This window comes from Bombus vosnesenskii, unplaced genomic scaffold, assembly GCF_011952255.1.
Source record: "Bombus vosnesenskii isolate JDL3184/JDL3185 unplaced genomic scaffold, Bvos_JDL3184-5_v1.1 scf7180000013314, whole genome shotgun sequence".
Taxonomy (NCBI): Eukaryota; Metazoa; Arthropoda; class Insecta; order Hymenoptera; family Apidae; genus Bombus; species Bombus vosnesenskii.
The window spans coordinates 2,173,188-2,199,379 of record NW_022882960.1 but is presented as its reverse complement, the minus strand read 5'-3'; the positions used below and the strand labels follow the sequence as shown (position 1 = coordinate 2,199,379).

Below are 26,192 nucleotides of genomic sequence, written 5' to 3'. Positions count from 1 at the left end.
CGTCATGTTCCAGTCTCCTGGTTGTTCCATGGTTGATGATCGTGGTGTATAAGACGCATGGAAATCGCGAGTGCGATTAGCCGTGTCCCTATTCGACACGCGGCGTTATCATGGTCATTCGCGAGGGAGTGTTTGCACATAACCGAGCATAATCGATAATGGAACGTCGCTGGGTCGTTAAACGGCCGACGACTGGGCTGGCGCTGTGGGAATCGTTCGATTATAGCGATGGATCGCGGAAGGAGGATCGAGTTTCGTAATTCCTCGTCGGGTTTTAGACGAGATGGATTGGAAGGTTACGACTGGACGTGAATGGCTCCCTCGGGGAAAAGACTTTAATGCCTGGAGCTACGTTGTGCGAACGCGTGACATATCGCGAATTAGAAGATCGATGTTTCGAGATCGTCATATAGATATCTAAAAGAACGTGAAACGTGAAAGAAAAACGAATTGTTTTGATCTCTTTTATAAAAGAAGAAATTTTTAAACGAATCCTTTTTTGTTATAATTTCCTTGACATATGAAGTATTTTTTTAACAAGGTTCTACGATATCAAATTTTTTAGTAAATTAATAGATTTCCAGAATTTGATTTTCTCTAGATAAACCTTCCCTTTAGGAGGTAAATGTCGCGAAACAAATGACGCAACGAGATATATTAAGTAAATTACTGTTCGTATTGGAAAATTAATCACGATCGGCGCACTCCTCCTCTCATTGTTTATAATAATCCCTCGCGGGCCATGAATCGGCGGTTAATGACCAGGCGGAACCGTGTTATTTGCGATGGCTCATTGTATTATGCTAATTAAACGTGTAATCAGTTTGTCGTACACAGCCCATGCACGTCGACGAACATGTGGCTCGACACGATTCGCGTGTACGCACATGTGATGGTTCCGTTTCAAGCGGAAACACGTGATCCTACGTGACGGAACTATATAGACGATGTAAAACGTGTTTTTCTGAATCCTGGGAATCTAGAAACTGGAATTTACCTATGGCACGTAGTATTGACTCGTTTGTGACGTAATCTCTGCGTGACCGAGATCCACGTGGTGGACCTTCGAGCATTTGTCACGACTAATTCGGTGTTTCGTTTGGTCTGCTATGACTGAATCAGTTTTGGTGTCACAATGTTGTTACACTCGCAACTATAAATTAATAAATCACAAATTTTTATAATGTGGACGACTAAAAGAAGGATGAGAGTATGAAGTGTTTACTTTCCAGTTTTATCGATTAGTATAGTATCATCTTTATAAATTGTCACGAATGAAATTTTAGTCCATGCGAATTTTGTTTTAACGTCATTGTCAAACCATAGCAAACAATAACTTTTTTACTTGTCATCTAATATGTGTTGAATAATGGCTATACTTTCTACATAAAAATTATAACATTTCATTGACAGTGATCGATACGTTAAAATAGAATTGACAGGTTTCCGGCGTTGCATTGGCGAGGAAGAATGAGTTAAGTTTTGTGCAAATTTAGAATTCGTAACGGAATATGAACGCGATAAATCACAATATTGTTTGAAAGAAGTCGCCAGTCATGCAAGTCCAGTCATCGAATAAAATGAAACAAAGTGTTGAATGAAAATGTACTAGTTGATTTATGATCTATCGGTTAAATGTGTTAGAAGAGGAGTTATTTTTACGATCACCGATCTAAAAAAATCTTTCGGTCAACAAGGAAGTAAAACGAAACGAAAAGAAGCGGATGATGGGTTTATTGCCGCAAGATTCACACGGTCGTGATTTGAGCAGGTTAATATCGAACATTTTGAGAAAGTTCCTGACCCTCTAATGACATCATGAGTTACCCACGTGAGCTGTACTGTCTAAAGTTTCCCATCACTTTCTTATAACTTTCATCGACGCGGTCAGTTGCTTAGTGTCGTTAAGGAGGTCAATGGCATCGATGACCGAAATCTTATCCCTGCTAAATCTCGTTACGAGATGTAGCTCGTTAACCGAAGCGTTATTTAATGGGAGAGACATGACAAAGGATATTGGACAAGGTGCTCATCCACCGTATTAGTTTACGATGCCTTTATATTTAAATGAGATACATTATTTTACATTTTACATCGCAGACAATATATGTTATTTCGTACAAATATAGAAAAAAATTGCCCCGGGTGAGGATCGAACTCACGACCTTAAGATTATGAGACTTACGCGCTGCCTACTGCGCTACCGAGGCACGCCAATATGTTACTTTTTGCCTTTAAAATTACAGATTCTGTTCTATCTTTTATTCTAAGTATTCTCCAAAGTTCAAGTGTATTATGAATTCAAAGTTTGTTATCGATTCTATCAACGGCTGATCTAAACAACATCGTACAAAGTACCGGAGATTAGATACAAAAGATTCTTTGCCGTTCTCATTATGCATGTCAACGATCTTCTCTTTTATCATAAACAAACAATTACTTTATTCACAAACCAATCACTTTTACTCACCATTGGTACAAAGTATATCACTGAACGAACGATCTTGATAAGCCATCGTGAAACATAACTACAGTCAGGATCCATCAAGCGTTCCTTGGTACGACCTCCTGGAGGTCGATGTATCGCGAGGAAATGTATAGAGAAGAGCGTGTAATCCTGGACAACGATGTTGCTTTTACGGCGAATCGTCTCGCCATATAAGTCGACGTTCGATCTTGATCGAAAGGATCTCGCAGTGGTGCCTTTTATTTCACGTGGCGAACAGTGGCGCGCGTTGTTCGAGAGGCGCGAGGAAGCGCGTGCGGATTCCTTGCCCCGTCGAGAAGTGGGTCGATACCGACAATTGTTTAATTGTCCGCCAGGAGCGTGCACCGCTTTCACGTGTGTCTCGACGAAAATGAAAACGACGAATTTCAGAATTGGCCCTTGTTCTTTTAATAATTTGATGCTTGAATTTCATGTTCTTTAGTTCCTTCGCCACGCTTGTATCGGCCTTTGTTACCATCTGTTGCAAGCCAAGACTTCTTTGTAAATAAAACACCCTCGTTACAGAAGTCAAACTTAATATCGTAAGGCAAGGGGTTACTCCGCTCAATCTCTCTGTGCTCTTTAAATCGAGAAAACAGAATTTTTATAGAACCATATTTGTCATTAAGAAGTTTCTTAGTTTCAAGGAAACATTCTTGATTTTCCAAAGAATCTGTAGATTTTCTTTAAGCATTTAAAATTGTTTTCTCGTGTGGAACGAAAGCAAGATCGAGACATGAGAAGTTCATAGATCGTTGAGTTATGAATGCAAGCTTCCAAAAAAATATTTCCAAATACAACGAACTTTGACAAATTTCTTGTCTTGGTATCATCAGAAACAGGCATATTCGTTAATTTCCTTTAAAAAGAAATCGGTCTTGTGTCTATTAAAAACACCCACGCAGCAGATCCTTAATGGAACGCAGCCAGTGTGATGGTGCGAACCGATGGAACGACGAGCTCGGGACAGCTCGAAGCGGATCAGCCCAGTGCATTCCGTTATTACGCGTTCCACTTCGATCGCAACAACCACCTTCGTCCTCGAGGTTGCCCTCGACGTTGACTCGCCTGCGAGCGCCGTATTTGGTTCACGGAAATAGCGCGCGTGTACACGGGTCGCTTGCTATGGCGAGGAGGAGGAGTTGGAGAAAAAAAGAAGAAGAAAAAAACGTGGAAACGAAGAAGAAGGATCAGAGGCGGACCGATCGGGCTCGAATTAATTGCCATAACACCGGTTCCTCCCTCTCGACGAGCGCCACGTACGTATTCTCCTCTCTGGGAAAGTGTGTTGAATGCTACAATGAATCTTCGTTGTTCTGAACCGATTCCTTGCGGTTCGTTTGCTCTTTCTACTGACGTGTATTGATAAGTGACGTGGTTCTTTCTGCCGAGCAAGACATAACGAAACGGGATATCTTTGCGTATCGTCGAATGGAAAATTGTAACGTAAGATTAGTATTTTACGTTGCAATTAGATCCTTTATCTCCTTTAAAGTACTTTATTAAGATATCATTATACCGATATAATGTGGAGGAAAAGTATGAAGCAATTTTTCTCCATTCATACCAATTATTAGACTGTGGATCTCCATGCATTTATGAAAGATTTATACGTAGACAGACTTTAGATTGTAGGAAGTTAATTTATAGGAAGATGAAGAACTTACTACCGTGTAAGGAAGGTGCTTGTAATGTTAATTAATAGTCATACGTTCATTTAATGATCAACATCTAAATGAAGAAAAGTAGCTTCCAATTTTAGTAGATCTTCAATTTAACACCTGTGAACCAGGAAAGCTTCCTGATCTCTTGGGAATACCGCACGTCAGTAATACACATGTTATATTGGAATATCGATATCGAGGAAGCACAGCGAAACTCAGCCAGTTTCCCCATTTGCCCGTGACTTTTACACTCAATTACATGCGATGGATTGAAACCACGTCACGTTTCACGTTTACCCGTACTTTCCACTAAGTATCGACTTGCTAGCCGGTATTAGAGCTTCTTAGACTGACGATTACGCGGCGTCGCTCGAGATTCCGATGGAAACGTGAGGCTTTCGAAAGGAACCGCCTTCCACTGCTCGTCACGCACGGCCTTCCGATTTTCTGGCGAACGGATCATGCTAAATGCACCCAGTTCCCGATACGACGATGCGAAGAAATCGAACTTTCACGCTGCCATCGGTTTTCGATCAAATAATCACAAACATCAATACTAGGCGCAGTCCTACGCCTCTCGTAGACGATGTCTTCAAATTTTACTCGCTCCGAAAGTTATGGAAATATTTCTTCAGGTAAGGAATGAAAGTGAATGATTCTTTCTTAAGATTTTCTGCATTTTTCTTGAATCTTTAAAAGTTCTATCAGCCTCCATTGCAATTACTTTTCTATATCTATGACAGAAATTTTAGTTCAATGATAACGCGTGAAATCGAACAACATTCTATCATCTTCGACGTATACAAGACACACTTCGTGAAAGATTATTGACGATAACCGCGACAAACTGGTCAGAATTAAAAATCCGTTTACGATGCAATAATGCGATGAATAACGTAGACTTACAAGTCTTTGTCCGTGGTTGGATTCAAAGATGATGAGCCCTGAGGAATCGACGAGCGCGTGCTGCATTGCCCGTTCATCTCGTAATGATAGGAAATGCGCCGATTTCTCGGACTATTAGAGGGATCGTTAGCGTGAACGTCCTATTTCACGGTTGGATATCCGTGTCCACAATGATGTACACGGTAGATTCCGCCTCGACCTGTGTGCGAGACTCGTTCTTTTTCCAGATTACGCCGTACCGTGGTATCTCTCGAATCGGGTGAAATTTTCCAAGGTTTTATAAAGATTGAGAAGCGAAGAATTTGATATTGAGATGTAAACCATTCGAACCTTCGTACTTTATATATTGCAATAAATTTGAAAAGTGAAACAATTTTAAGAGATTTTTTCTTTACTATATAATGAGCGGTAGGTACAGAAATTTCCCATCAAGATTCTATTCATCTTCGAAACTAATTTTCTCTGGAAACTCGAGAACAGAGGAGACATTTCTTCAAACTGAAGAAAAAGAAAACATTATCTTTCCAATCCCTAACTTTCTAGATATAAAATGGCATTCCTATTGCATTCACGTGACCTAATTCCGCCGTAAAGGTGAATCAAGTTATCCATATTTTGGTTGGTCCTTCTTAAACGTGTCAATTTACGAAACGTTGTCCAGACTTTAATGAGTGGGCAATTGAATTTTTCCACGGACGATACGCAATACACGATTCCTTGTTGCCTGTCGATCGTGCAAGATTGATGAACGCATGACGCGGTATTGATCGCGACCAAAGAACCGCGCTAAAGACGAACGCGTGCAGCTCGCGATCAAAGGGATCCTCGTGTTCGTTTTATTTGTCGGAGATTTATGCGCCTCGAGGGCCGTAGATGCGATCGATTGAAATTAATCGAACGTGTCTAAGCACCTGACGAATGATCGATACGAGATTGGACGTCGAACGAAGAACCTCGTCCTGGTAATGCTCCTTGATGAACGACGCTGTAATGAGTGTCGTTACGTTGCCCGTTTTCTTCTTGTTCCGATCGATGCCGTTTGCATTGAAAATCTTCGTCATCTTCAACGTGTAGGCACACCATCGCGCGTTGTTTCGCAAGTGTCGATTTCACTCCCTTCATAAATATCATGTTAACGTGGCAGGACTTAGATGGTGAATTAACAAAAAATTGGCACTTACGTGCCAATGCACAAAGTGCCGTTTTTCGCACTTAATGCAATCCGCCTTTCGTAATAATTTTCACAGAAGCTCTTTAAGCTTCGCGGATTATCACAATCCTCTTGCAGCCGATATTTAGGACTCTGTATCTATTAATCTTGTCTGATCAATTCGATTCATTCTACTTGAATCTCTGTTAAGATTCTCCTCTATAATAGAACACAGAATTTTCTTAAATTTTTCTACAAAATAATGCAGTTCTTCTATTCTAATAAATTCTGTATTCTATTCTTCTGATGCTAAACGATCGTAACAATCAACACTTTCAAAACAACTGTCCAACAAAACAACTAATTGGCGATTTGTCATCCATCAAATATTTAGCCATATCCTCCATTATATTAAGTAACAAATTTAAGATTTGCACTATAGTGACTCACGAGGATCTCAGACTCAATTTCTCTGGTTAAAAAATTGCAGGAGGCGGCTTCTTTCCATCAGATAAAGCAGCCGAGTGCATTTCTCTGCAACAAACTGGTCCTATGCACTCATTCATCTATGACCGCGTTTACAACGCGTATCAACACGGTCTGGGTTGGTATGGCTTTCAGAAGACCTCTGGCTGCTTCGTCCCCGCCTCTTATCTAACCATTGTACGCTCTCTCATTGTTGCGCGCCATTTTCGCAATGTCGCGTTCCCGCTGCCACAGCCACATCGCTTCGTTGCGTAACCAACGCCGCTGCTTTTCCCTTTCGAAGATTTTCCTTCCGATATACAGATTCATACAATTGCTTCTAGAGCCACACGTTTTGAATGTTATTCGGTTGGGGTGGGGTGGGGTGGGGTGGCTATGAAAATTTCATAGACTCTCTTTGTATTTACAATGTTTGCATTTCGATGAATATGTACTGTGATGAAAAATATACTGTCTAATAATATTTGAGAATATTAAGTTCTTTTTGAGGAATCATATGCAAGAATTTAGAGCTATTAAATAGTCAACTTCTTCTAACAATAAATTCTGAATACTATATTATGATTCTTAATCTTCAAAATATCCTTGATGCATTAATTAAAGATTAACAGCAACATACGAAACCCAATTCAAAGAAAATCTAAAGAAAGCTGGAGCAAAGATTCAACTATCATCACGATGTGCCAAGTTCTAATAAAGATATTCGCATCATTGTGATTTATTAGTAAAGAAAAGAAGCCGAAGAGCCGGCCTGCGTCCCGCAAAGTATCAGTTGCGCAGAATGCGACACGGAGAACGCATCCGCGAGGTCTGATACCATTGTCGGTGGAAAGCGCATGCAAACAAGCCCGCAGAGACCTTTTCTACGTGTCATAACGCCTTATAGGTAGAATTCCTGGCGGCATTTCCTGTCGGGTTGACGGCGAACCTTTCCTTCTCCCTTTTGCTCCTTCACTAGACGGTTTATCGTTTCCACGAAAGAGCCCACAAAGGACAGGATGTCCACGGGTCATTGAGGCTCCTTTCAGTGGATTCTATTCGCCGCCGTCTATACCTATCCGCCGATGTTTCCCACCGTGTGTACGCAGAATTCATTTCTGAGGTGTTTTCAGCTTTCGAGGAAGCAACAAAATGCCTGTTTCATCTTTCCCCGACTGATTATATCGCGTTTTCTCGAATTTAATTAAACGATCTAAGTACGAAAGCACTTGCATACGGTGGTAGCAGAGCAGGATCATCGAGAATCGAGATCTCGTGGTTAGATAGGTCGCGCCGGTTGATCGTGATCGGGATGTTTTCTGAAAATTAGTGGGCAATTAATTCGATTAATGCTCGCAATTAATTTTGTCTGTTCAGGACTGGTTTAATTGAGTCGTCGCGTAAAGGAGAAACTAGATAACACCGACTTCCGCGGTTCGAGATATCTGAAATTGAAAAGGAATGCAATTGGAGCTTCTGCTAACGTCACTGATCGCAAATCATCGTTTTGGATTCATATTTCGCAATTTGAATTTTCATGTTATAAATATCACACCAAATTTCTGCTTTGATTCTGTTAACGTAGGTAATTAATTACTAATCAAACGACTGCGGATTTTCATGCATTTAGAGGAAATTGAAAAATGCAAAAATATGTGACAGATAAAAAAATGTTTTTCCAGAGTTTCATTTTCGTGAATTTTAATGGCTCGTAATTCCAAATATGAAATTGCACAAAATATCCACAGTCTACTGATCGCTATATCGGAATCTCACAATCCTCAACTCTAATTCTTGTCTACCAAATATCATTCCGAACTTACAAACGAATTACCATCGCTTCCAGCGCGTTCAACTTGGCCAAAAATAGACGAGGTTACCTGTTACCTTATATCGTGAATATCTTACGTCTTAATTAAAAAAGTTCTGCACCTTCGAAGGGGTGGAGACGTCGACTGTCGAAAACAAACCTCGTGGCGCTCTGTGATACCGGTAAAATACGTAGGAAAACGGTGAAATTGCGTGACTGACGACTATTGGATAAGAAAGCTGGCTCGTGCCATTAGGCCAAACACGAGTTATCGATATTATCCCGAGAGGTCGTAGAATCAACTTCCGGAGTAGTCGCGGGACATCGACGGCCGGTCTGGCGAGGGTATCGAGTGTCTGCCATGGCGCAATTAGAACGAAAAGGAAGGTTAATGGGATTAGCGTGGAAGGCCAGCGTGAATTTTCCAGTAACGGAGTCTCGGTGCTGTTGTTCGAATAAGAGTCGAGATCGTACCATGGGGAAATCGAGAACAATGATCGGTGCAGTTTGTCTGGGAAAGGGTATTAGGTGAATTTTTAGAGAATGGGGAGACTTTAATTGCTCATGGTGGTGCTCAAGCACGATTGGGATGGTACGCTTATAAGTATCGAATAGGATCGGGAACATTTTACGATTATCGAGAGCTAATGGAAGCTACTTAAATTAGTTGGAATATCGTTGGAGCGAAAGAAGTACTTAATGTAGCAATATCTTACGCCGTTTGTTTTAGGTAATTGTAAAATACTGTTGCAATAACGTGAAATTCCATTTGTATGGTTATTCAACAATCTCTGAAGAATCCTTAATTGAGTTTCACCGCTCAGCTGATTTCACGCGAGAAAAAGTTACCAATCGCTATTATGCCGTTGCAAATTTGATTTAAAACAAGCAATCAGAAGTTTAATCGCTCGAAAGATCCATCAGAAAGAACGCTGTTACGATATTTTTTCAATGGATCTTAAGGAAATATACTAAATGTTCCGCGCAAAGAAGGAACAACGTTTGTAAGAACTCTTTGACTCGACCAGGTCTGAAATAATAACGACCAGCAGTGGCACGGTCGAACACGGTGGCCCTTAAACGCGCGTTCGAAGGGGAGACGGTCGTTTATGATCCGGCCGTTTATTGCGTCGACGATCGAGACCCTGTGTACGAAGGACGGTTGTAGAACCGCGGGTAACCGCGAACGGGCTGTATAATTTGCCAATTATTGCTAATTGAATGGCATAAACGGCACGGCAGGCCGAGACATTTAATTATCGGCTTACCAGGACTTCCCACGTTATTGGATCTCGCGAGTGGCGACCCCGCGAGAAAAACCACCCACCCAGCCGCCTTGGTAATCCACCTTTAGTGCCGCTAATACCCTGTGACTGATTTAAAGTTCGTTTATCTTCGAGTCACACAAATGTACGCATGCACTTGTATAAGTATATAAAAAGGTCGAGAGAAGGAGAAGGATGGAGAATGACGAGAGAGGCTGGCAAGTCGATGGACGAACAGAGACCAGACTATTACTCCAAGAAGTTATGGTTATAGATTATCGCTGGACAGAGAGAGGACGAAGAATCGTACAACCGTTAGGAGAGATTGAGAGATTCTCGCCGTTGGAAAGTGGCTAGCGGAGAAAGAGTTAAAGGTTGAACCGGAGAAAATAAACGAGAAGAGAGGAAGACGGAGATAACGTAATCGTTGGTTAATTCGTTGACGATCGTAGTTCGTCAAGCGTCGAAACGTGTACGCGCCGGCAATTAACTTCGTAATCAGGCGTAAAGCCGATAGGTCTGTGCACCTATCCAACAGAAATATACGATTACAGATCGAAATACACTGTATGAGAGCAAGAGAGATGATTCGATTAACGTTTGTTCGGTCGCTTTATGAAACCTCGATCGTAATTCTGTCGCTTTCCCTGAAACTGACCGGCACGCTATTTAGGCGAGAGCCGAGTTTCAAATAATAAATCGAGTTGCGCGTGCCTCGCCAGTGGATGCTGTCTGGAACACGCCATCGAAAGCTTCAATCTTCCACTCGGTCTGAATAAATATTGATTCGCCGATCGATGCGCGCCAGGCAACTTCGCGCAGTCTGTGATCGTATTGTACTCTATTTTCCCGTCAATTTTATCCTTTAGATCCGTATTTATTGCATTGAGTTACTTATTGCGCAGTATATAAAGCATTTGGACGGTCATCGTAGAAAACTTTTATTATAACGACAACTTTTCGAACTATTCTATCCTCCATATCTTTCACTAAGTGTAATTTTCACTAAGGGACTGAAAATCGGAAGCAGTAAATTTAGTAAAACTATATCGTGCGTTATTCAAATATATTCTCCGAGCAAATAAAGCATTCAACCTCGTTGTATAGACAATCAAAGGAAATCGTAAAGCACAAAGTCCTGTGGAAAGGTTCGCTGCGTAACCTGTTGTCCTAAATCAAGCGGAACGATGCTACTTTCAAGACGAATTCCGCTTTCGCGCGTGCATCTCGTACGCGAAAACGGAAAAGAGCGGTCAGATAAATAGCGAAATACCACGAGAAAGAAGTCTTCTCAGAGGCTCATACGTATACACGTAAACTTGTACGAGGATATGGGGGAGAAGATCGAGCGCCACGAGCGAAGATGCTCGCAAGATAGATCTCGTAGGTAAAAGAGGGCGAAATCCTGGAGCAAACGCGGCTCGATCCATGGATCACGTTCGCTACCAATGCTCGAGAGCGTAACCTCGCGGGCCTTCTATCGCACGTGTACACGCCGTGTAAATATTTGTATGATGCACGGCCTGAACCACTCGTATCTTAACAGAATCTTTGCCACGCCGTGTACACATATAATCTCCAGTTGATATCGCGCCGAGCAAAACGTTCCACCGTCCCGGGGAATAAGATCGTTTTCAAACGTGTCCCGAAGGATGAAGTATCGACTCGACCCGCGCCTCGCCCAGTTTCTGTGAGAATTCGCCTCGACCTCCAGAGCTGCATCTCCAAGATGCTCCATTTTCAAGCGGGGAATTTAAATGGCAATGTAGATCGAATACAACACGTAGCGTGTTCGAACAAAATTTTTCAAAGTTCGAATATTATCTTCATCTAGACGTTTTCGATGTTACCTTGTTGTCTTAGGGTAGAGTAGACAGATTATTTGCATATTTTAATAAAATAGAAAATTAACAGAGAATTTAAAAATAAGGGTTGATATAAATAATTAATAAAAATGGGGATTGGTATAGTAGATTAATTTCTTCGCTTATCTTTCGTAGAGAGAAAATTCCCTCTGAAACTTTGTAACCAATTGTTCGAAGATTTCCATTAGTAATCATGAAAAATGAAAACTGAAAATTCCTAATATTTCAATCGTCTAAATTGCTTCAAATTCTCAAAGAATCATCGCGTTCTCTTAATATTATATCCTAAAGTTAATGCTTGATACAAGGTATCTATAGAACATGATGTGAAGAATGCCGACATGTCATCGTCCGATTTTTCGTTTTAATTCCCACATATTTCGGCCGCGTGCCGCTAAAATATGCGAGGAACACGGTGGATCGCGCGTTGGAATGGCGGCTTAATGTCGGCGAAATATCGGCGAGATTATTCGGTCGGGCTTGATTGGAGATGAGCAAACTCGATAAGCGGGCTGAGTCCCCGCGAAAGAATTTTCAGGTCTGGGAGCAGGTGTCGTGTACCGGGCAACCTGTTTCACCGCGTCGAGAGAAAACGACGAAACAGCCAGCCTGCCGCCTTCTACGATGCCCTGCTCTCGTATTCAAATTCCCTGCAGCCCAGCCGACAACAGACTGGGACGAATCGACGATGAATGACGTTAAATGTTGGGTTACACTCCAGCGAACGTTTCGTCTCCCACCTTTCTTTTTTTTTTTTTTTTTTTTTTAGGTGATTTTAAACTTCGTATGGAGGAATTTTGATTGTTTCTTTTTTTCCGTTTCTTCATTGAAAGAGCTCTGTGATTAAGCTTACTCTATAATTAGGGAAGACATTGTAACCAATCCAAAATTTTATGAACCGAGGAACGATCATCTTCTGTGTTGATTTTTATCGTTTCAATTTAACTAAAAGGGATGCGGAATTTTAATATCTTTGCGAAACAAATCTCAGTGAGAAAAATGCTCACCTTTCCTGCGGTTTTTCCGATGATTTCGTGAAAGTAACATTGTGGTTGTGTGATGACTTCGTCCACATCTTCCTGGTCACGAATTAGCGGTTTCTGACCCGGAAATCGTCTGAAATCCATACGAGTGTGGTAGCGCTTTCGACGAAATTGATCTCGATATCCTTAATTCGTTTGGAAGGGGATAGATTTTGGAGAAATCCTTGAGCAAATTGCTTTTGTTTACGAAGTTTTGCATTGTACACCCTGTAAAGATCCTTCGACTGCCATCGACAGAGTCGTTCGCTTGAACAGAAGCTATGTTTCATCTTGTGATATCGATAAATTTCGATTATTCGTTTCTCTTTCAATTTTCTGCCTATTTATCTTCTTCATTTACAGTACGATGCCACGTTCGTACTGCGAATTATAATTCTGACGTGAGAAATATTATATACAGCTATTATATATTTCCTTCTACCTTAACTCAAACAATTAAACAACTCTATCGTACTCGTTGAACAAGTCATTAAACAAATCTCGAGATAACGAATTGGATATTATCCGCCAGCTATCAATGTCCCGATCTCCACTGGATATCGCATTTATCTCTAAAACTGTTGAACGAAAGTAACTATGGTGGCTCACAAAAGTATTTAAACACTTATAGAAACTTTGCGTGAATACAATAATGTAGATATACATTTGAGATTATCATTCATGTTGTGTATTAATTTTTTATTGACTGCGCTTCTTTTCACTAGCTGTACGTTTGTATTGAATGAATTATAACTTTTATGTATGTACTTTCATATTGATTCGAAATACTATTATGATGAGAATGTGAGTAACTTTTCATTACAATGTCAATGAAATTTCAAAATGAAAGGGATGAAAGAAAAAAAGAAAGAAATCAGGTTGAGAAACGATTAATCTAATTCGAAACTTAAATCTGGACATTGGAAATCAGGATACAGCGCAAGGCTGGAACTTTCTCTGAAAATCGGGCGTTATCGAGGCTACGTGACAATCGATCGGCAGGAGTCCGCTTCACGATCGATTCTTTGTCCAGCTTCGCGACGATAAGCCGCGTCGAATCACGAGACGTTGGCTGCAACTGATTTTGCAAACGACTCTTAAGCCTCTCGCATAAATTATACGCGTCTCTGTTCCTCTGTCCCGACTTGTCTATTACGAAACACGATCACTGTCTTTGTTCCTAGTCTCGCTCGAACAACTATAGTCATCGCGATGTGACTTTTATTACCGTGTCTTAACCTCTGGCACCGGGTACACCGGCCCCAGTCGACTTTGTCGCACGAGTTTCACGCGTTTGCGACACCCTTGCACTCGCGATCGAACCAGATTCTTGATCATCGATGGGAAAACTGGTTGACGATCGAAAGTTACGACTTTCTTGGGTTGCCGTCGATGAATCATTTTGCAATTTGTAGAGAAGAAGGGATTACTGTCTTTCCTTAGTTTCTTTTGCTGATCGCTTTCATATATTTCTGTCCAATAAATTCTGTTCAGCTATCGTTCACTCATCAGCCAATTTATTCTTAAAAACAGAAACATCCGTCATTTTCTCCATATCGTCACCTATTACCGAGCCATTGCCAACGTCGCACCATCAAACTCACACTGGAGATCCGATATCAACGAGTGAGTCACCAAGTTCCACTGACGTTCCGAAGGAACGCGGATCGATCGACTGGTTCCCGGAACGCTCTGGTATGCTAATTGCGATCGTCTTGCGTACTCGAGCACTCTCGAGCATTGTCGTATGCGTGCACAGCGTGTACACGCACGTTGATCGAGTCGGTGCATCGTTCCACCTCGTACGCCCTTATGCTCTTTTCTCCACTTCTCGCTGCCTTCTCCGCCTCTCTGTTGTCGCTCGCGGTAGAGAACACGTGGAAGCGCGGAACTCGTTCTAAGGGTGCGGTTACGACATTGTAAACCGATCGAGATTGCGTTCACGCGTCACGTGACCGCGGCTAACGATCCCGCGGAAGCGACTAACTCGCCTCGTTAATTACGAGCGTATGTTGTCGAAACGATCCTAGCAGGTGTGATTAATTGCATCGTCTTTGGGTTTTAATCCAAGTATAGCAACCGAGTATTCGAGTACTTATTTGTGTATTTGTCGTAAAAAATATCTATTTTGTGGATATACTCGCACACGATTGATTCTATAGACTTCCCATTCTTTGGATACTTTTGCGTTTAAATTTGTGCAAACGTTTTAGATCAGCTTTAAGTTCGAAACTTCCAATTTAGTTATACTTTCGAGACATATAAGAAGAGAATTAGATGTAAGAGATGTAAAACCGAAAGTTCGTCCAAAGCCGAAAGGCACGGATTAAACAATAATAAATAATAGATAAAATAGTTATATTTTCATCGAATAACAGAATTTTCATCGCTTAGATAATAGCTGAAACAATGGTTAGATATATTCTGAAGGAGATCTAAAGATAATCGTGTGTTTCGTTTTTCCTATTATGAATTTACGAAAAAGGAAATTCCTTTGGGATATCTTGATTACCAAGGGGAACGACTATATAGGGAGGGTATAAGGCAGTAAGGGATTTAGTGGTTCGTCATTTGGACTAGCCAGCAGGGACAGTTTTAAACGTTTTTGAGGTAAAGCAATTTAGAAAACAGGATCTCTCGAGGATAGGTATTATACGACACAATAGAACACGTAACCTATATCAGTGGTATTCTGAAATATGAAACCTCCTGGGAGCATCACATTCGATCTTCGAATTATCTTCTTACCTTTATCTTAACTCTTTGACCGCAAGTGTTCTCGTCTACCGTCAGGATCTTCTGATTAAATCTTTCTTCTTGATATACGGTTGTGTAAGTACGAAGTGTAATTGTTTTCTGACCGTTCATTTTCATCATCGCATCACTAATTACCTACTATCCTTTGTGTACTTTTCACACGTTTCGCTATATCGATTTCGCAGCCTGATTCTTCTTCACAGGAGATTTGCATACATTTCCTCGCTATTCCAAGACATTTTTTACAATATTTTACAACTAATTTTAAATTCTCGACTCGAAAGGAAGATTCGTTACAGACAAACCGTATGTAGAATTTTAAGTGAAATTACAAATGAAACTAAAGTTTCTAAAAAATACAACTTTTATCGTATCGACAAAATAATAACAGCGAAGCATTGAGAATATGGTAACACAAAAACCATAAAACATTTAAGAGACGAATATAAAAAATGGGAACACAGTTATTTATGCAGCAGTGACCAATAATCGCAAAATTCTTAAAATCGCAAGGAAACATTTTTTTCGTGTACCTTACCCAATCCCAATCTATCTTTCCAAACTTCCAAGAAACTATTCCAAGATAAACCACACTCTCTAAAAACATTGTGCAGAACGCGAGGAACGCGTCGTGACAAATTTTTCGCGCGAGCCGCATAGTCGATGCGGGGAATCTCGAGGCGAATTCCACCGATGCTAATCGCGTCTGATCTCTCCGTTGGAGCCGGCTTCTTCTCCACAGTCGGCTCTTATCTATCTGGCATCTGTGTGTTCGGTTATAGACGAAACAGCGTGTGTACACATGGGTACTCGGTCCCAATCTGCGGCAGGTATCTCTCTGATTCGCGAGCGGAGATAATCCGCGGTTATGTGTCTCCGCGCGACATACTTATTCAATTAAATCGACGACGATACACCGGACCGAATATACCCGGTACGATCGAGCGGTAACCTACATCGTGGGCCCGATTAATTGCATTCTAATAAATGAATAGATACCCGGTGATATTTATGATGATACGCCTCGCGTGACGGGTGAATTGTTAATTGAACGTCCGGAGAATAATCGAATATCGTGGTTTATGGTGTACCCGGTGGCGAAGATAATTGGGTAGAGACAGAGATTTGTGTTTCGTTGGGAAGATTGAAGAGATTTTTTATAGACGAGATGTGTGTGAAATTCTAACTGAAGATAGAAGTTACAAGTTGGAAGGTCGAAGGTAGTTTGAATTTTGTTCAGAATACGACGACGACGTTCGCTAAACTGTAATTCCTGCTGTTGAGATTATTCGATGTGTAAACAGAGAAACTCGTGGATAAATTGTAAGGTAGAAAATATATTTAAATAGAAGTGTAATTATAAGTAAGAATACAATTTGAGCTGGTCCAGATCCGCACGCTAGCTGTGTTACCCAATAACTGAAAACCCCGAAGCCAACGTCGCCTGTCTACTGTTTCTGGTTTGTCTTCGTCGCAGTCTTTTGTCTACGCGCTGTCGATGGCTTCAGTGCTTGAGAAAATGAAAAAAGACCAGATGTAGAGTCTTCTTAGAAATGGTGACCACTTCAACACCTGCGATTCGATCTTTTAAGACAAGCGGTTAAACTGTTCGAAGGTGGAAACTTTAAAAGGAATCTTATAGTTTAATGAATGTCGACGGATTTTGTATTTTCAAAAATACGTAATTTTCTGTAAAAGACTTAAAACTGCAATTGTATCGTACGAATGTATAGATGAAATTTCCAGATCTCGTTAATAAAAGAGTCGCGATTCGGTTTCACGGTATTTAACGGATCCGAAAAAAAGTGTTTCAATGTACAAAGTACAACCTGTTCATCGAACAGCATTGATTTTAGCCTCGAGGCGATCTCTTTACAATTCCTTTTCATCCATCGGTTCGTGAGGTGAGCGGCACATGACCATGCTGTGAAATTACTTTTACACGGTGTTCGAAAATAATTAGGAGACACGGTGTTTCCAGGTATAGGTTAGGAAAACGTAGCGAACGTTATAAATCAAATCACTTGTAACATACGAACAGAGTTGCTTTAAAAACTTCGTCTATGCCACTATGTGCGAAATACAGTAATTACTGGTAAATTCCAATTCATTCCAGTGACTACCACAATCTAGTTACATAAGCGTCGAATAATGACAAAGTCAGTCGAGTAACACACTCATAATTCTTAAAAACCATTAAGGACAAGCCTCTATATCATCGAGTCTCGTTATTTGTTCGTTCGAATAAGGAAAAACGTTTGAAACGTTTCTGTCGGGACGTAAAACGAACAATTGCAATTAGAACCTTCGAATCTGTTAAATACGTTAGAAAAGTTGTTAACTCATCGAAAGACTCGAATATTAGCCACTTTAGCGAATTATGATGAGTTCTTGGATCTCGTGGTACCGTGATTGGTGAAAATTCAGCCGGACGGACGAAGATCCTTATTACAGGAAATAGCTTCGGAGCCAGTCGTGTCATTAAGTATGCAAGTCGCGGCCACAGGCACGGCTCTACCTCCGGGAACGTCTGTGCAACGTCGAAAACTTCTAATCTACCAGCTAGGATACACCTCCTCGATCGTTTATTTCTTCACGTTCTCGCTCTATCCTGGAAATAATTATACGCTATTGATCGTTATTGAGCGACTCCAATAGCCCGGAGCTTTTTTGTCCGATTCGTTCCATTCCGTTCCCTCCGCTAGATATAATACATAATCATTTATATTATTTATACGTTTCATTTGAACTCATTTTCATTGCTTCAACATTGCTGTTTCTTTATTCCTGTATATTAGATGTAAATATTTAGATGTGTGAGTAATCTGATGTAATTGTATGTAGATATTTGATTGATACATTTTTTGTTTTAATCTGGATACTTAATTTACCAGTATGTACCAACGTATGTCTAACGTGCCGTTTCGTTTACGTATTTGCACTTAATTAGACTTCGACCTACAGCCACGAGCTTGGTTACATTCAGTCTGTCTCGAGCCGTCATGAATGCCGGAACGAAATAATATCGGTGGAACGAAGTAGTGTTCGTGTAATTAATCTCGACTACATACATTTATCGTAATTAATAAATTCAAATTAATACTCGTCGGATTTCAACGGTGTAAAATTTTAAATAAAATTGGATAAGCAGATAAGAAGAACAAATTTTTAATGGTGGAGTATTTACTTGACATTTAAATGACAAGAAAGAAATCTAAAAGGAAAAGGTATTGCACGTTTCAATATGTTACAAATACGCAATATAGTCAAACAATCTAGTTCGACTATGAGATTCGACTAAATTATGCAAATCCACTGACGATAATTATCACGATAAACTAGCAAAAAGGAACTGCTGGCAATGTAAACGTTTTGCAATTCAAATCACGGCTATCTCATTTGTCGATAAATGGTTGAGGTAATAAGTGTACCGTAAGAAAAGTGGTGATTCGAAATCTAACACCCGACTACGTCAGCAGGGACTAATCTTTGAAGCTTTCCTCGCCGATGCGAGTGTCTTCTGGTTACAGCTGTAATTACATGGAAGGTAATTAACATATCAAAATGACGTTAAAATTCTCGTGAACGGTACCGAAGCAATTAGAAAGAAACTGAAAATTACACAGGAATCAACGCATTATCCGTGTACTCTAATGTAATTAAAGACTCGGCAGCGCTGTTGACCTGAAAATCTCTGAATTGTAGAAAAATTATTCCAATTAGACACGCGAGGCACTGTTTCGTGTTTAACTCTTTGCTTTATCTTATCGAGTCACACTTTTCCTATGAATTATGAATTCTAACTTCTCTTCTAAACGATCCAAATTATTCTGACACTTTCAAATTCAACGCTGTAATTCCGCAACTGTAGTAATTTGGCAACGTAACAATCAATAAAAAATTATTGCTGTCCTAAAAACTTCAAATCTTCTGACGAGACGTAAGCACCCAAAATCTCAACTGACAGCGATAATTGCGAATCGAATCGAATCGAATCGAATCGACGTGTAGTTACTCGCATTTTGCCAGTCCAAATACAGGCCGGTCATTAAATCGAAATCGATGTTTCGGAAACGGAAGGTGTGGGCAATGTGGCGCAAGTATCATGACCAAGTAGGAGGGGCGTGCGGCTTGTTGCGGCGTAGGTACGTCTTGACGCGCGATCGGACCGGGCATCAGTGACTCTTTCTCTGCCGGCAGCATCCGATCGTTCTGAGGTCTCGCTCTCGTCTGAATCTCGCGGCTACGTGTGTGCTCGCGACCGATTACCAATCCCGTGATCGATTACCGAATCTGTGATCGATTGTCGAACTCGCGACGTATCAACCGATCGCACGACATGCGTGACCAACCGAACAGTTCTGTGCGTCAAGAACCGATCGTCGACACATCGATTTCTGGACCAAGAAAATTCAGAAGAAATTAATAGGGGTGAATCGTGGATGTTTTATTTGTTCGTAGTGACGTACTTATGTGTGAAACGAAGAGGATGTCTAATTACAAGGTTATTTTTCGGGGTGCGAGAATTTCCGCATCGAGAGAAGAGAAATAATTTTGATTAGTGATTGATTAATTGGTAAGATTGTCGATTATCTTTATGTTGATTGTATTTAGTAAATGACGATCGTGTTTATCTATGAATGTTAGAAGAACGTGCTTACGGATAGTGGAGGTGGATGTTCGTTGAGAGGTAGGCTCTAGCTATTCCATTCATTAATTTTAGCTAAGATATACCTGGTATGTTACGTATGTTGATACCAGGTGCGAAAACAAAGGGCAACATTGAATAAAATTTTAGACGTTGTCAACCGCGCTGTTAATATTATGCATTTATGCGCATCTATTTAAAGAACAGGAGAGTTGATACATATTTATAACCTAGATGATATACTTATGTATAAATGAGAGCAAAGGTACTCTCTTACTGACACTCACACCTTATGAGAGCAGCTTACTATTCTTCCAAATCGACGTCTTACTATGAAATACTTCTTTGAAGTCAGAGTTTAATGTTTCAATATCATTCAACCATATCTTATAAAGTATTTTCAAATGTTATAAACAGCTGTTCAAACATTTCATATTTTTTTACAAGCAAAGAACTAAAATTTTTATTTTATGTCTTTAAATTATGTCGTAGACACATAAACAGTCTGCTCGTCGTAATACAAAATTTACCTCGATCTCACTTCACCCCACACCATGAAACCATTCCACGTTTCCATAGTCTACGTGCAGACCCTTTTGTGTATTCACCTTTCTCCAACCCTGTTACCCAGTACCCCCCTTTCGATCAACGAAAGTAAAACCAAAAAGCGTGCCAGAGCCGGAGGGTAAAGAGTCAGGTGTGGAAGGGGTGGTTCACGAATCTGATGGAGATAACGATCGCGGCGCTCGGAGCAGCAAGTAGCTAGCAGGTACTCAAAATCGGCCTCGAACGAGAGAGAAGAGACCGGTCCGTAAACACTTGTACGCGACGTCCTACGGTGACTCGCAGAGGGCTTCCATGGCTCGGCATGTTCGAGACCACGCTGTGTGGTCCTCTTAAGGAGGCTGCGCGAAGTCCAGGGTACCGGACCAACAGCCACCCGAGCGACGAAAGGGGAGACACGATGGCAAAGAAGGGGAGGAACGAGGGTGGGGAGAAAGGTGGCAGCATGTGACCCCGAAGCGTCGTCCCGAGGAGACTCACCTCCTAAGGTGATTTACGTTTCGCCAATGGCGCCTTTTGTCTAGCCAGCCGGCTGTCAGACGTGTTTGATTTTCGCAATATATTATACGCTCGACGAATTATACTGCGCCCGGTCGCGGCCATAATTCAACGGCGACGAAGTGACGCGCGAAGCTGTTCGACGACGCGACCGATTCTGCGAACGAGCCAGGACCGGAAACGTCGTTCCCCACGCGCCACGATCGTGTCTGTCCCGACCGTTCCCACGACCACGTGGATAAATCCTCAGGGATTGAGCTTGTTTTGCTTGATTTTTGGCTGATGAACTATGTATATGGTGTCCTTTGTCCGGAGAAGATAGGAGATGACTGGGACGATCGGTGTGGGTGATGTCGCTTGGATGGAATTCAAATGCGATTGGAGTGGTACGATGGTCAAGTCGATGTTTATGTAGTAGCGAAATAGCAAGGATGGATCGCGTGTGAGAAACGGGGAAATGGCTGATTCTCGTGAGAAGATGTCGATTTCTCTATATTTTAATTCAGGGAAGACGTAACCATGCATTGGTTTTCCTAGGTGAAAACTTCCACGTGGCTGATTTCATTTGTTTCGTAATAACATAGCTGTCTTGTTACAACACTCCTCGGATGTAGACTAAACACGATAGAATCGTAGATACTTAGCATAAAATAATATTCGGCCAAGTCGTGATCGAGATCCTGCAGTTAAATTCATATGGTAATATTATTTTCTTAGAAAATATTTTAAATCGAAATACTAAAACATTTTGATGTCCAATTTCGTCCAGCAATTCTATATCTAAAATAAATATTCCGGGATCCATCACATCCGCTGAATCAGTATTTTTTTTATCGAATACAAATTTTAATCCGGTTTAGAGCATATTTGTATTGTACAATTGACATATTTTAACTTCAATGTGTAACTCTGAATTTCTTTATATTAAATAGCTAATTTTACACGACAATCGTATGTCCAAAATAAATATTCGTCCGATATAAATAAAAAAATCTACTCTTATCCAAAAAAAGTCGTCTACACGTTCTGAGCACCTTATTCTATATTCATCGAATTGCGAATCCTGCCCCCTATATTTTTACGATGAAGCGTCGCGTAATTAAAACGCGATCGCCACTGTTTAGAGGCTTCTCGTGCGTCTGTCGCCTCTGCTTTTGTTTCCCATGGGAATCCCCACGAATTCTCGTGGAACAGCCGGATAATTAAAGAAGCACGCGAGGGCCAGACTAATTTCATCCGACGAACATCGTGCTACGATTCGAACAATGCCCTCTGCATCGACCGTAACTAGGAAACGCAGATAGCATATAAACGCGCGTTCCTTAGCGCGTAATTAGGCGCGTGCATCGCTGTTTGAAAGTGCTTGTCACGTTAAGTGGTTCTGTCGCGAGTCTTATCTTATCGGGGGTAGTAGAGATTGGTGAAACAACTACGTATCTCACTGTACGACACATTTCTTGAAATTGCTTCTTCAACCTGGTTTTTTTCGGTTACAGTGTATATGTACTTAAGAAATTTTGGAGAAGTGGAAATAAGAGAGTTGAAATTGAGGTCCCGTTTTAAAGAATGCGGTTTCGAAGATACGTTTAGTTTGGTTAGGTTTCGTTGTGTGATTAAGATGTTGTAGAAAGGATATTTTTCCACGATATTTATGTTCAAGCCTAGCCATTTTATCATATTAGATTATCAAAAAATTCGAGGACGATTCTACGATGCCTAACAATGTTTCTACTGTATTATACAATCATACGTTAAATCGAATACTTGAAACTCTTTGCAATAAGAATAAAAATTCATCTGGAAGAAATTCGAGATGGAAACTTCGTTCGAATCGTCAACAATACATTTTTCCTACGAAGGATTGGAATATTACATTTTTTCTACGTATATTCGATCGACTAACTGAACTTGTATTAAGAAAGAAATACAATTATAAATGACCAAAACTTAGTAGGTGATTAATAGAATTAATTCTAACGATTATTCTCTAACGATTCTACTTCGAGAGGAAACGGGGATTCGCGACACGACAAATGGGATGCGAAGAGATCACGAACGTACCCGTTTTTCGAGAGTGAAACTGCGTTCGAAAGTCCGCGGCGCACGGCGAAACGAAAACTGATCTCGTACAAGGCGTCCTTTAATTGGTCACGTTCGATCCGCTTATCAGCGGGAACGCAGGATCGACGAAACCGAGTATCCCCTACAAAGTGTTCCCGTGGGAACGATCGTTAATTGTCCATAAAATGCACTCTCACCTGGCACTGTGCTAAAAGCAGAACCGTGTTCGCCACGGAAGAATCACGTATCCGCGAGAGGACAACGATCATCCGAAAGAAATAGCTCCTGCCCCGTTCCCCGCCCCTCTTCTGTCACGTTTCTACCTTCGATAGTTTTTCAAGGGTGTCGATGAATCTTTCGTTAGCGATTACTACTATCCCAACTACACAAGTATTGCATGGAGTATCAAGGAAATAGGAAAGCTTCAGCCATAATACTTTTATTTTAAATAACGAGCTTTACAAGGGTCAATTTACGATACGGATGTTTGCAGCAACTAAGTAAATTAAGTAGCTTCGAGAAATTATTAATCGCTGCAAACTCTTGTAATCTTCTCAATGTATCCTTTTGCAATTAATTAATATCCTCTCGCAATTCCATCGGTAATTAATTCCCACCCTCTAGATTCGATTACCTAGATTAATTTCGCATTTGAATCTGGAGAATCGGAATTAATTAACAATCCGTAAGCTCGTGATTCGAACAAGCGTAAAAACTGGCAAGTGCCTTTCTCAGCCTAAAAAGTATGTCATTGTTTAGAATTATCTGTGTCCGTGGCAAGAAGAAGAGAAAAAAGAATTTATATAAGAAGAGGTAAATGCAGGAAAAGTAGGTAGTAAAAAACGCGGTCGCATGTAAGATGGTAGAGGAATCGAGGGAACCGTTTAGCCAGTGTAAACATTTTATTACACGTCGGGGACGGTTGTATTCCCGCGAGCCGACCGAATGAATCGCGGCATTCCTCTCGGCGAGCGTTGCCGAGGATGAGAAGCCCCCTTTTCCTTCGCGTTCGAGAGCAAACAAACCGTGTATCTTTATTACAGTAATAACTATAATCTCGAGTCCCAGCGGAGAACCCTTCCTTCCATATACGATACACCCAGTCGTCGGCTCTCTTCCTCGAAACTGCGTAATCAGTTGCCGTCTACTTCACTGAAAGCAGCTCTCCTCACTTTGAATCACCTTAACCGACAGTACGGTAGGCAACCGTGGCTGAACACGCTCGCGACTTACACACGGAGGAACGCGCCACGTCGGTGTTCACTGTCATTAGAGGAGGGAACCGCGATTAGAGTTGAAATAGACTCCGGGCCTGATACAAACGACTCGCGATCAAATTGATTCGGTTGCAATTTCCGTGGGCTCCTTCTTCACTTCCAACCTTTCCTTTTCCCATCCTTTCGTGGCTTTCTTTCATGTAAATCCACCGACGATGCCTCGTAAGTGGCCCACCTTTTTGCCCTCGCCGCTTTGACAATTATCGCTGGTTAAGAAGTATGATTTAGGTTGACGATCCACGGTAGTGTTATCCGCCAAGATTTGTACGAGACTCGGATTATATGGATCCTCTTAACGGCCGGTATCTTTTTTTTCCCTACGTCTTTATGATCGCTGGTTACAAGTTACTTTGTAACGCGTTTCGTTTATTGCGATTCTTGTAAATATAAAAGACATTTCTGAATGAGTGGTACTTCCACCCAGAAGATTACATTCTGGACAAGAGTAAGTCGAGAAAGGAGGATAAAGTTCCTTCGTTCGACAACGAGCTTTTCAGAAAAATGTCAAGCTTGAAAATTCCTTGTGTACTTAATTATTAAAAAATCTTTCCATCTTCCCAATTCACTCTTACGCATAGAATACGGTAGTTGCGGCTATTCTTAAACACGCGTTCCAAGCATTCGAAGGATCGGTCGTATATCTTTTCGCAATAAGAAGAATCGCCACTTTCGTGCCAAAAAGGAAGAAAACGAAACGTAAAGCACGCACATTCCACGTTCCAAAAAATTCCACCTTACGTTCTCAACAAGCTTGAGGCATCCGTAAAATCAAGCCCAGTGCCACACATCCACAAATCTCGGATCCCGAACAACCGTTTAAACATCGGAACGACCTCAGAAACGACAAGAGGCACTGAAAAAATATCATGGCGGTGCGGTACACCGACGCGCGGCAATCGGTGGAGGCTCGTTAATTTCACGGGAGGATTTACAAGCTAGTGAACGCCTACCGTGTGTGCGTATGATCATTCCTCGAGCCGGCAGCGTAAAACCCGCGCGACTAAGCTACGGTATTTTATACGGTGAATTTCATTGTGCTGTCCGCGTGTGAGAGGGTTGCAAAGGATAAGGGTGCGATATCCAAGGGATTTCGTTTCGCTCGTAGTGTCTCTCGTTAAGACATTCGCGCCTGTTAATGGGCTGGCGCGCTCGCAAATAGCTTTAACGCGAACTGGTCGCCATACATGGCGCGGAAGCGACTGCTACTCTCATAAAATATGACGCGTATCTTCTTATTAGAAGTAAATTGTATCCTCATTACCTGGCGCGCTTCTAGCGCCGCTATCTCTTTCTCTATTCCCTCGTGGTTCTCCCGCCTCCCTTCGTGGCTCGTTTTCATTTTGTTTAATCGCGATCTGACTCGAGCAAGGCAACTAATCAGACCACCGTTTGCAATCAGATTCCACGGAATATTAATAGTCTGGATGCTCTTTCTAGGCTTGTCCCTGTGTTCACTGTCGCAGCGTCGATAACACGCAAAGTGGACGTTGGAATGTACCTAGTCCTGCTATAAATATTGATATAAATATATCGAATAGCAATTTTAAGGATACAGGAATAATAGGAATTTATTAAGATCTATACACATGTCAATTTAATATTTATTTGAAATAAGGAACAGAAATTAACCGATGTTAGCTGAAATAGCTAGTCTGCTTTGCTATAAATTTACAAACCATACTCGAGAATTCGCTCGGCCTGTAAACGAACAGTCTCTGTTCGATTCTTAAGAATTCGTCGTAATAATGGCTT

General features: G+C 41.2%; 1 protein-coding gene and 1 non-coding gene across 7 annotated transcripts in view; one reads left to right on the top strand and one right to left on the bottom strand.

Moving 5' to 3' along the window:
• The window catches only part of LOC117235250, a 305,200-nt gene that overhangs the window by 219,076 nt on the left and 59,932 nt on the right, over window positions 1-26,192 (top strand). The window lies entirely within an intron of this gene.
• Window positions 2,138-2,210, bottom strand: Trnam-cau. Its single transcript has one exon. It is a non-coding gene; the product is annotated as a tRNA-Met (tRNA).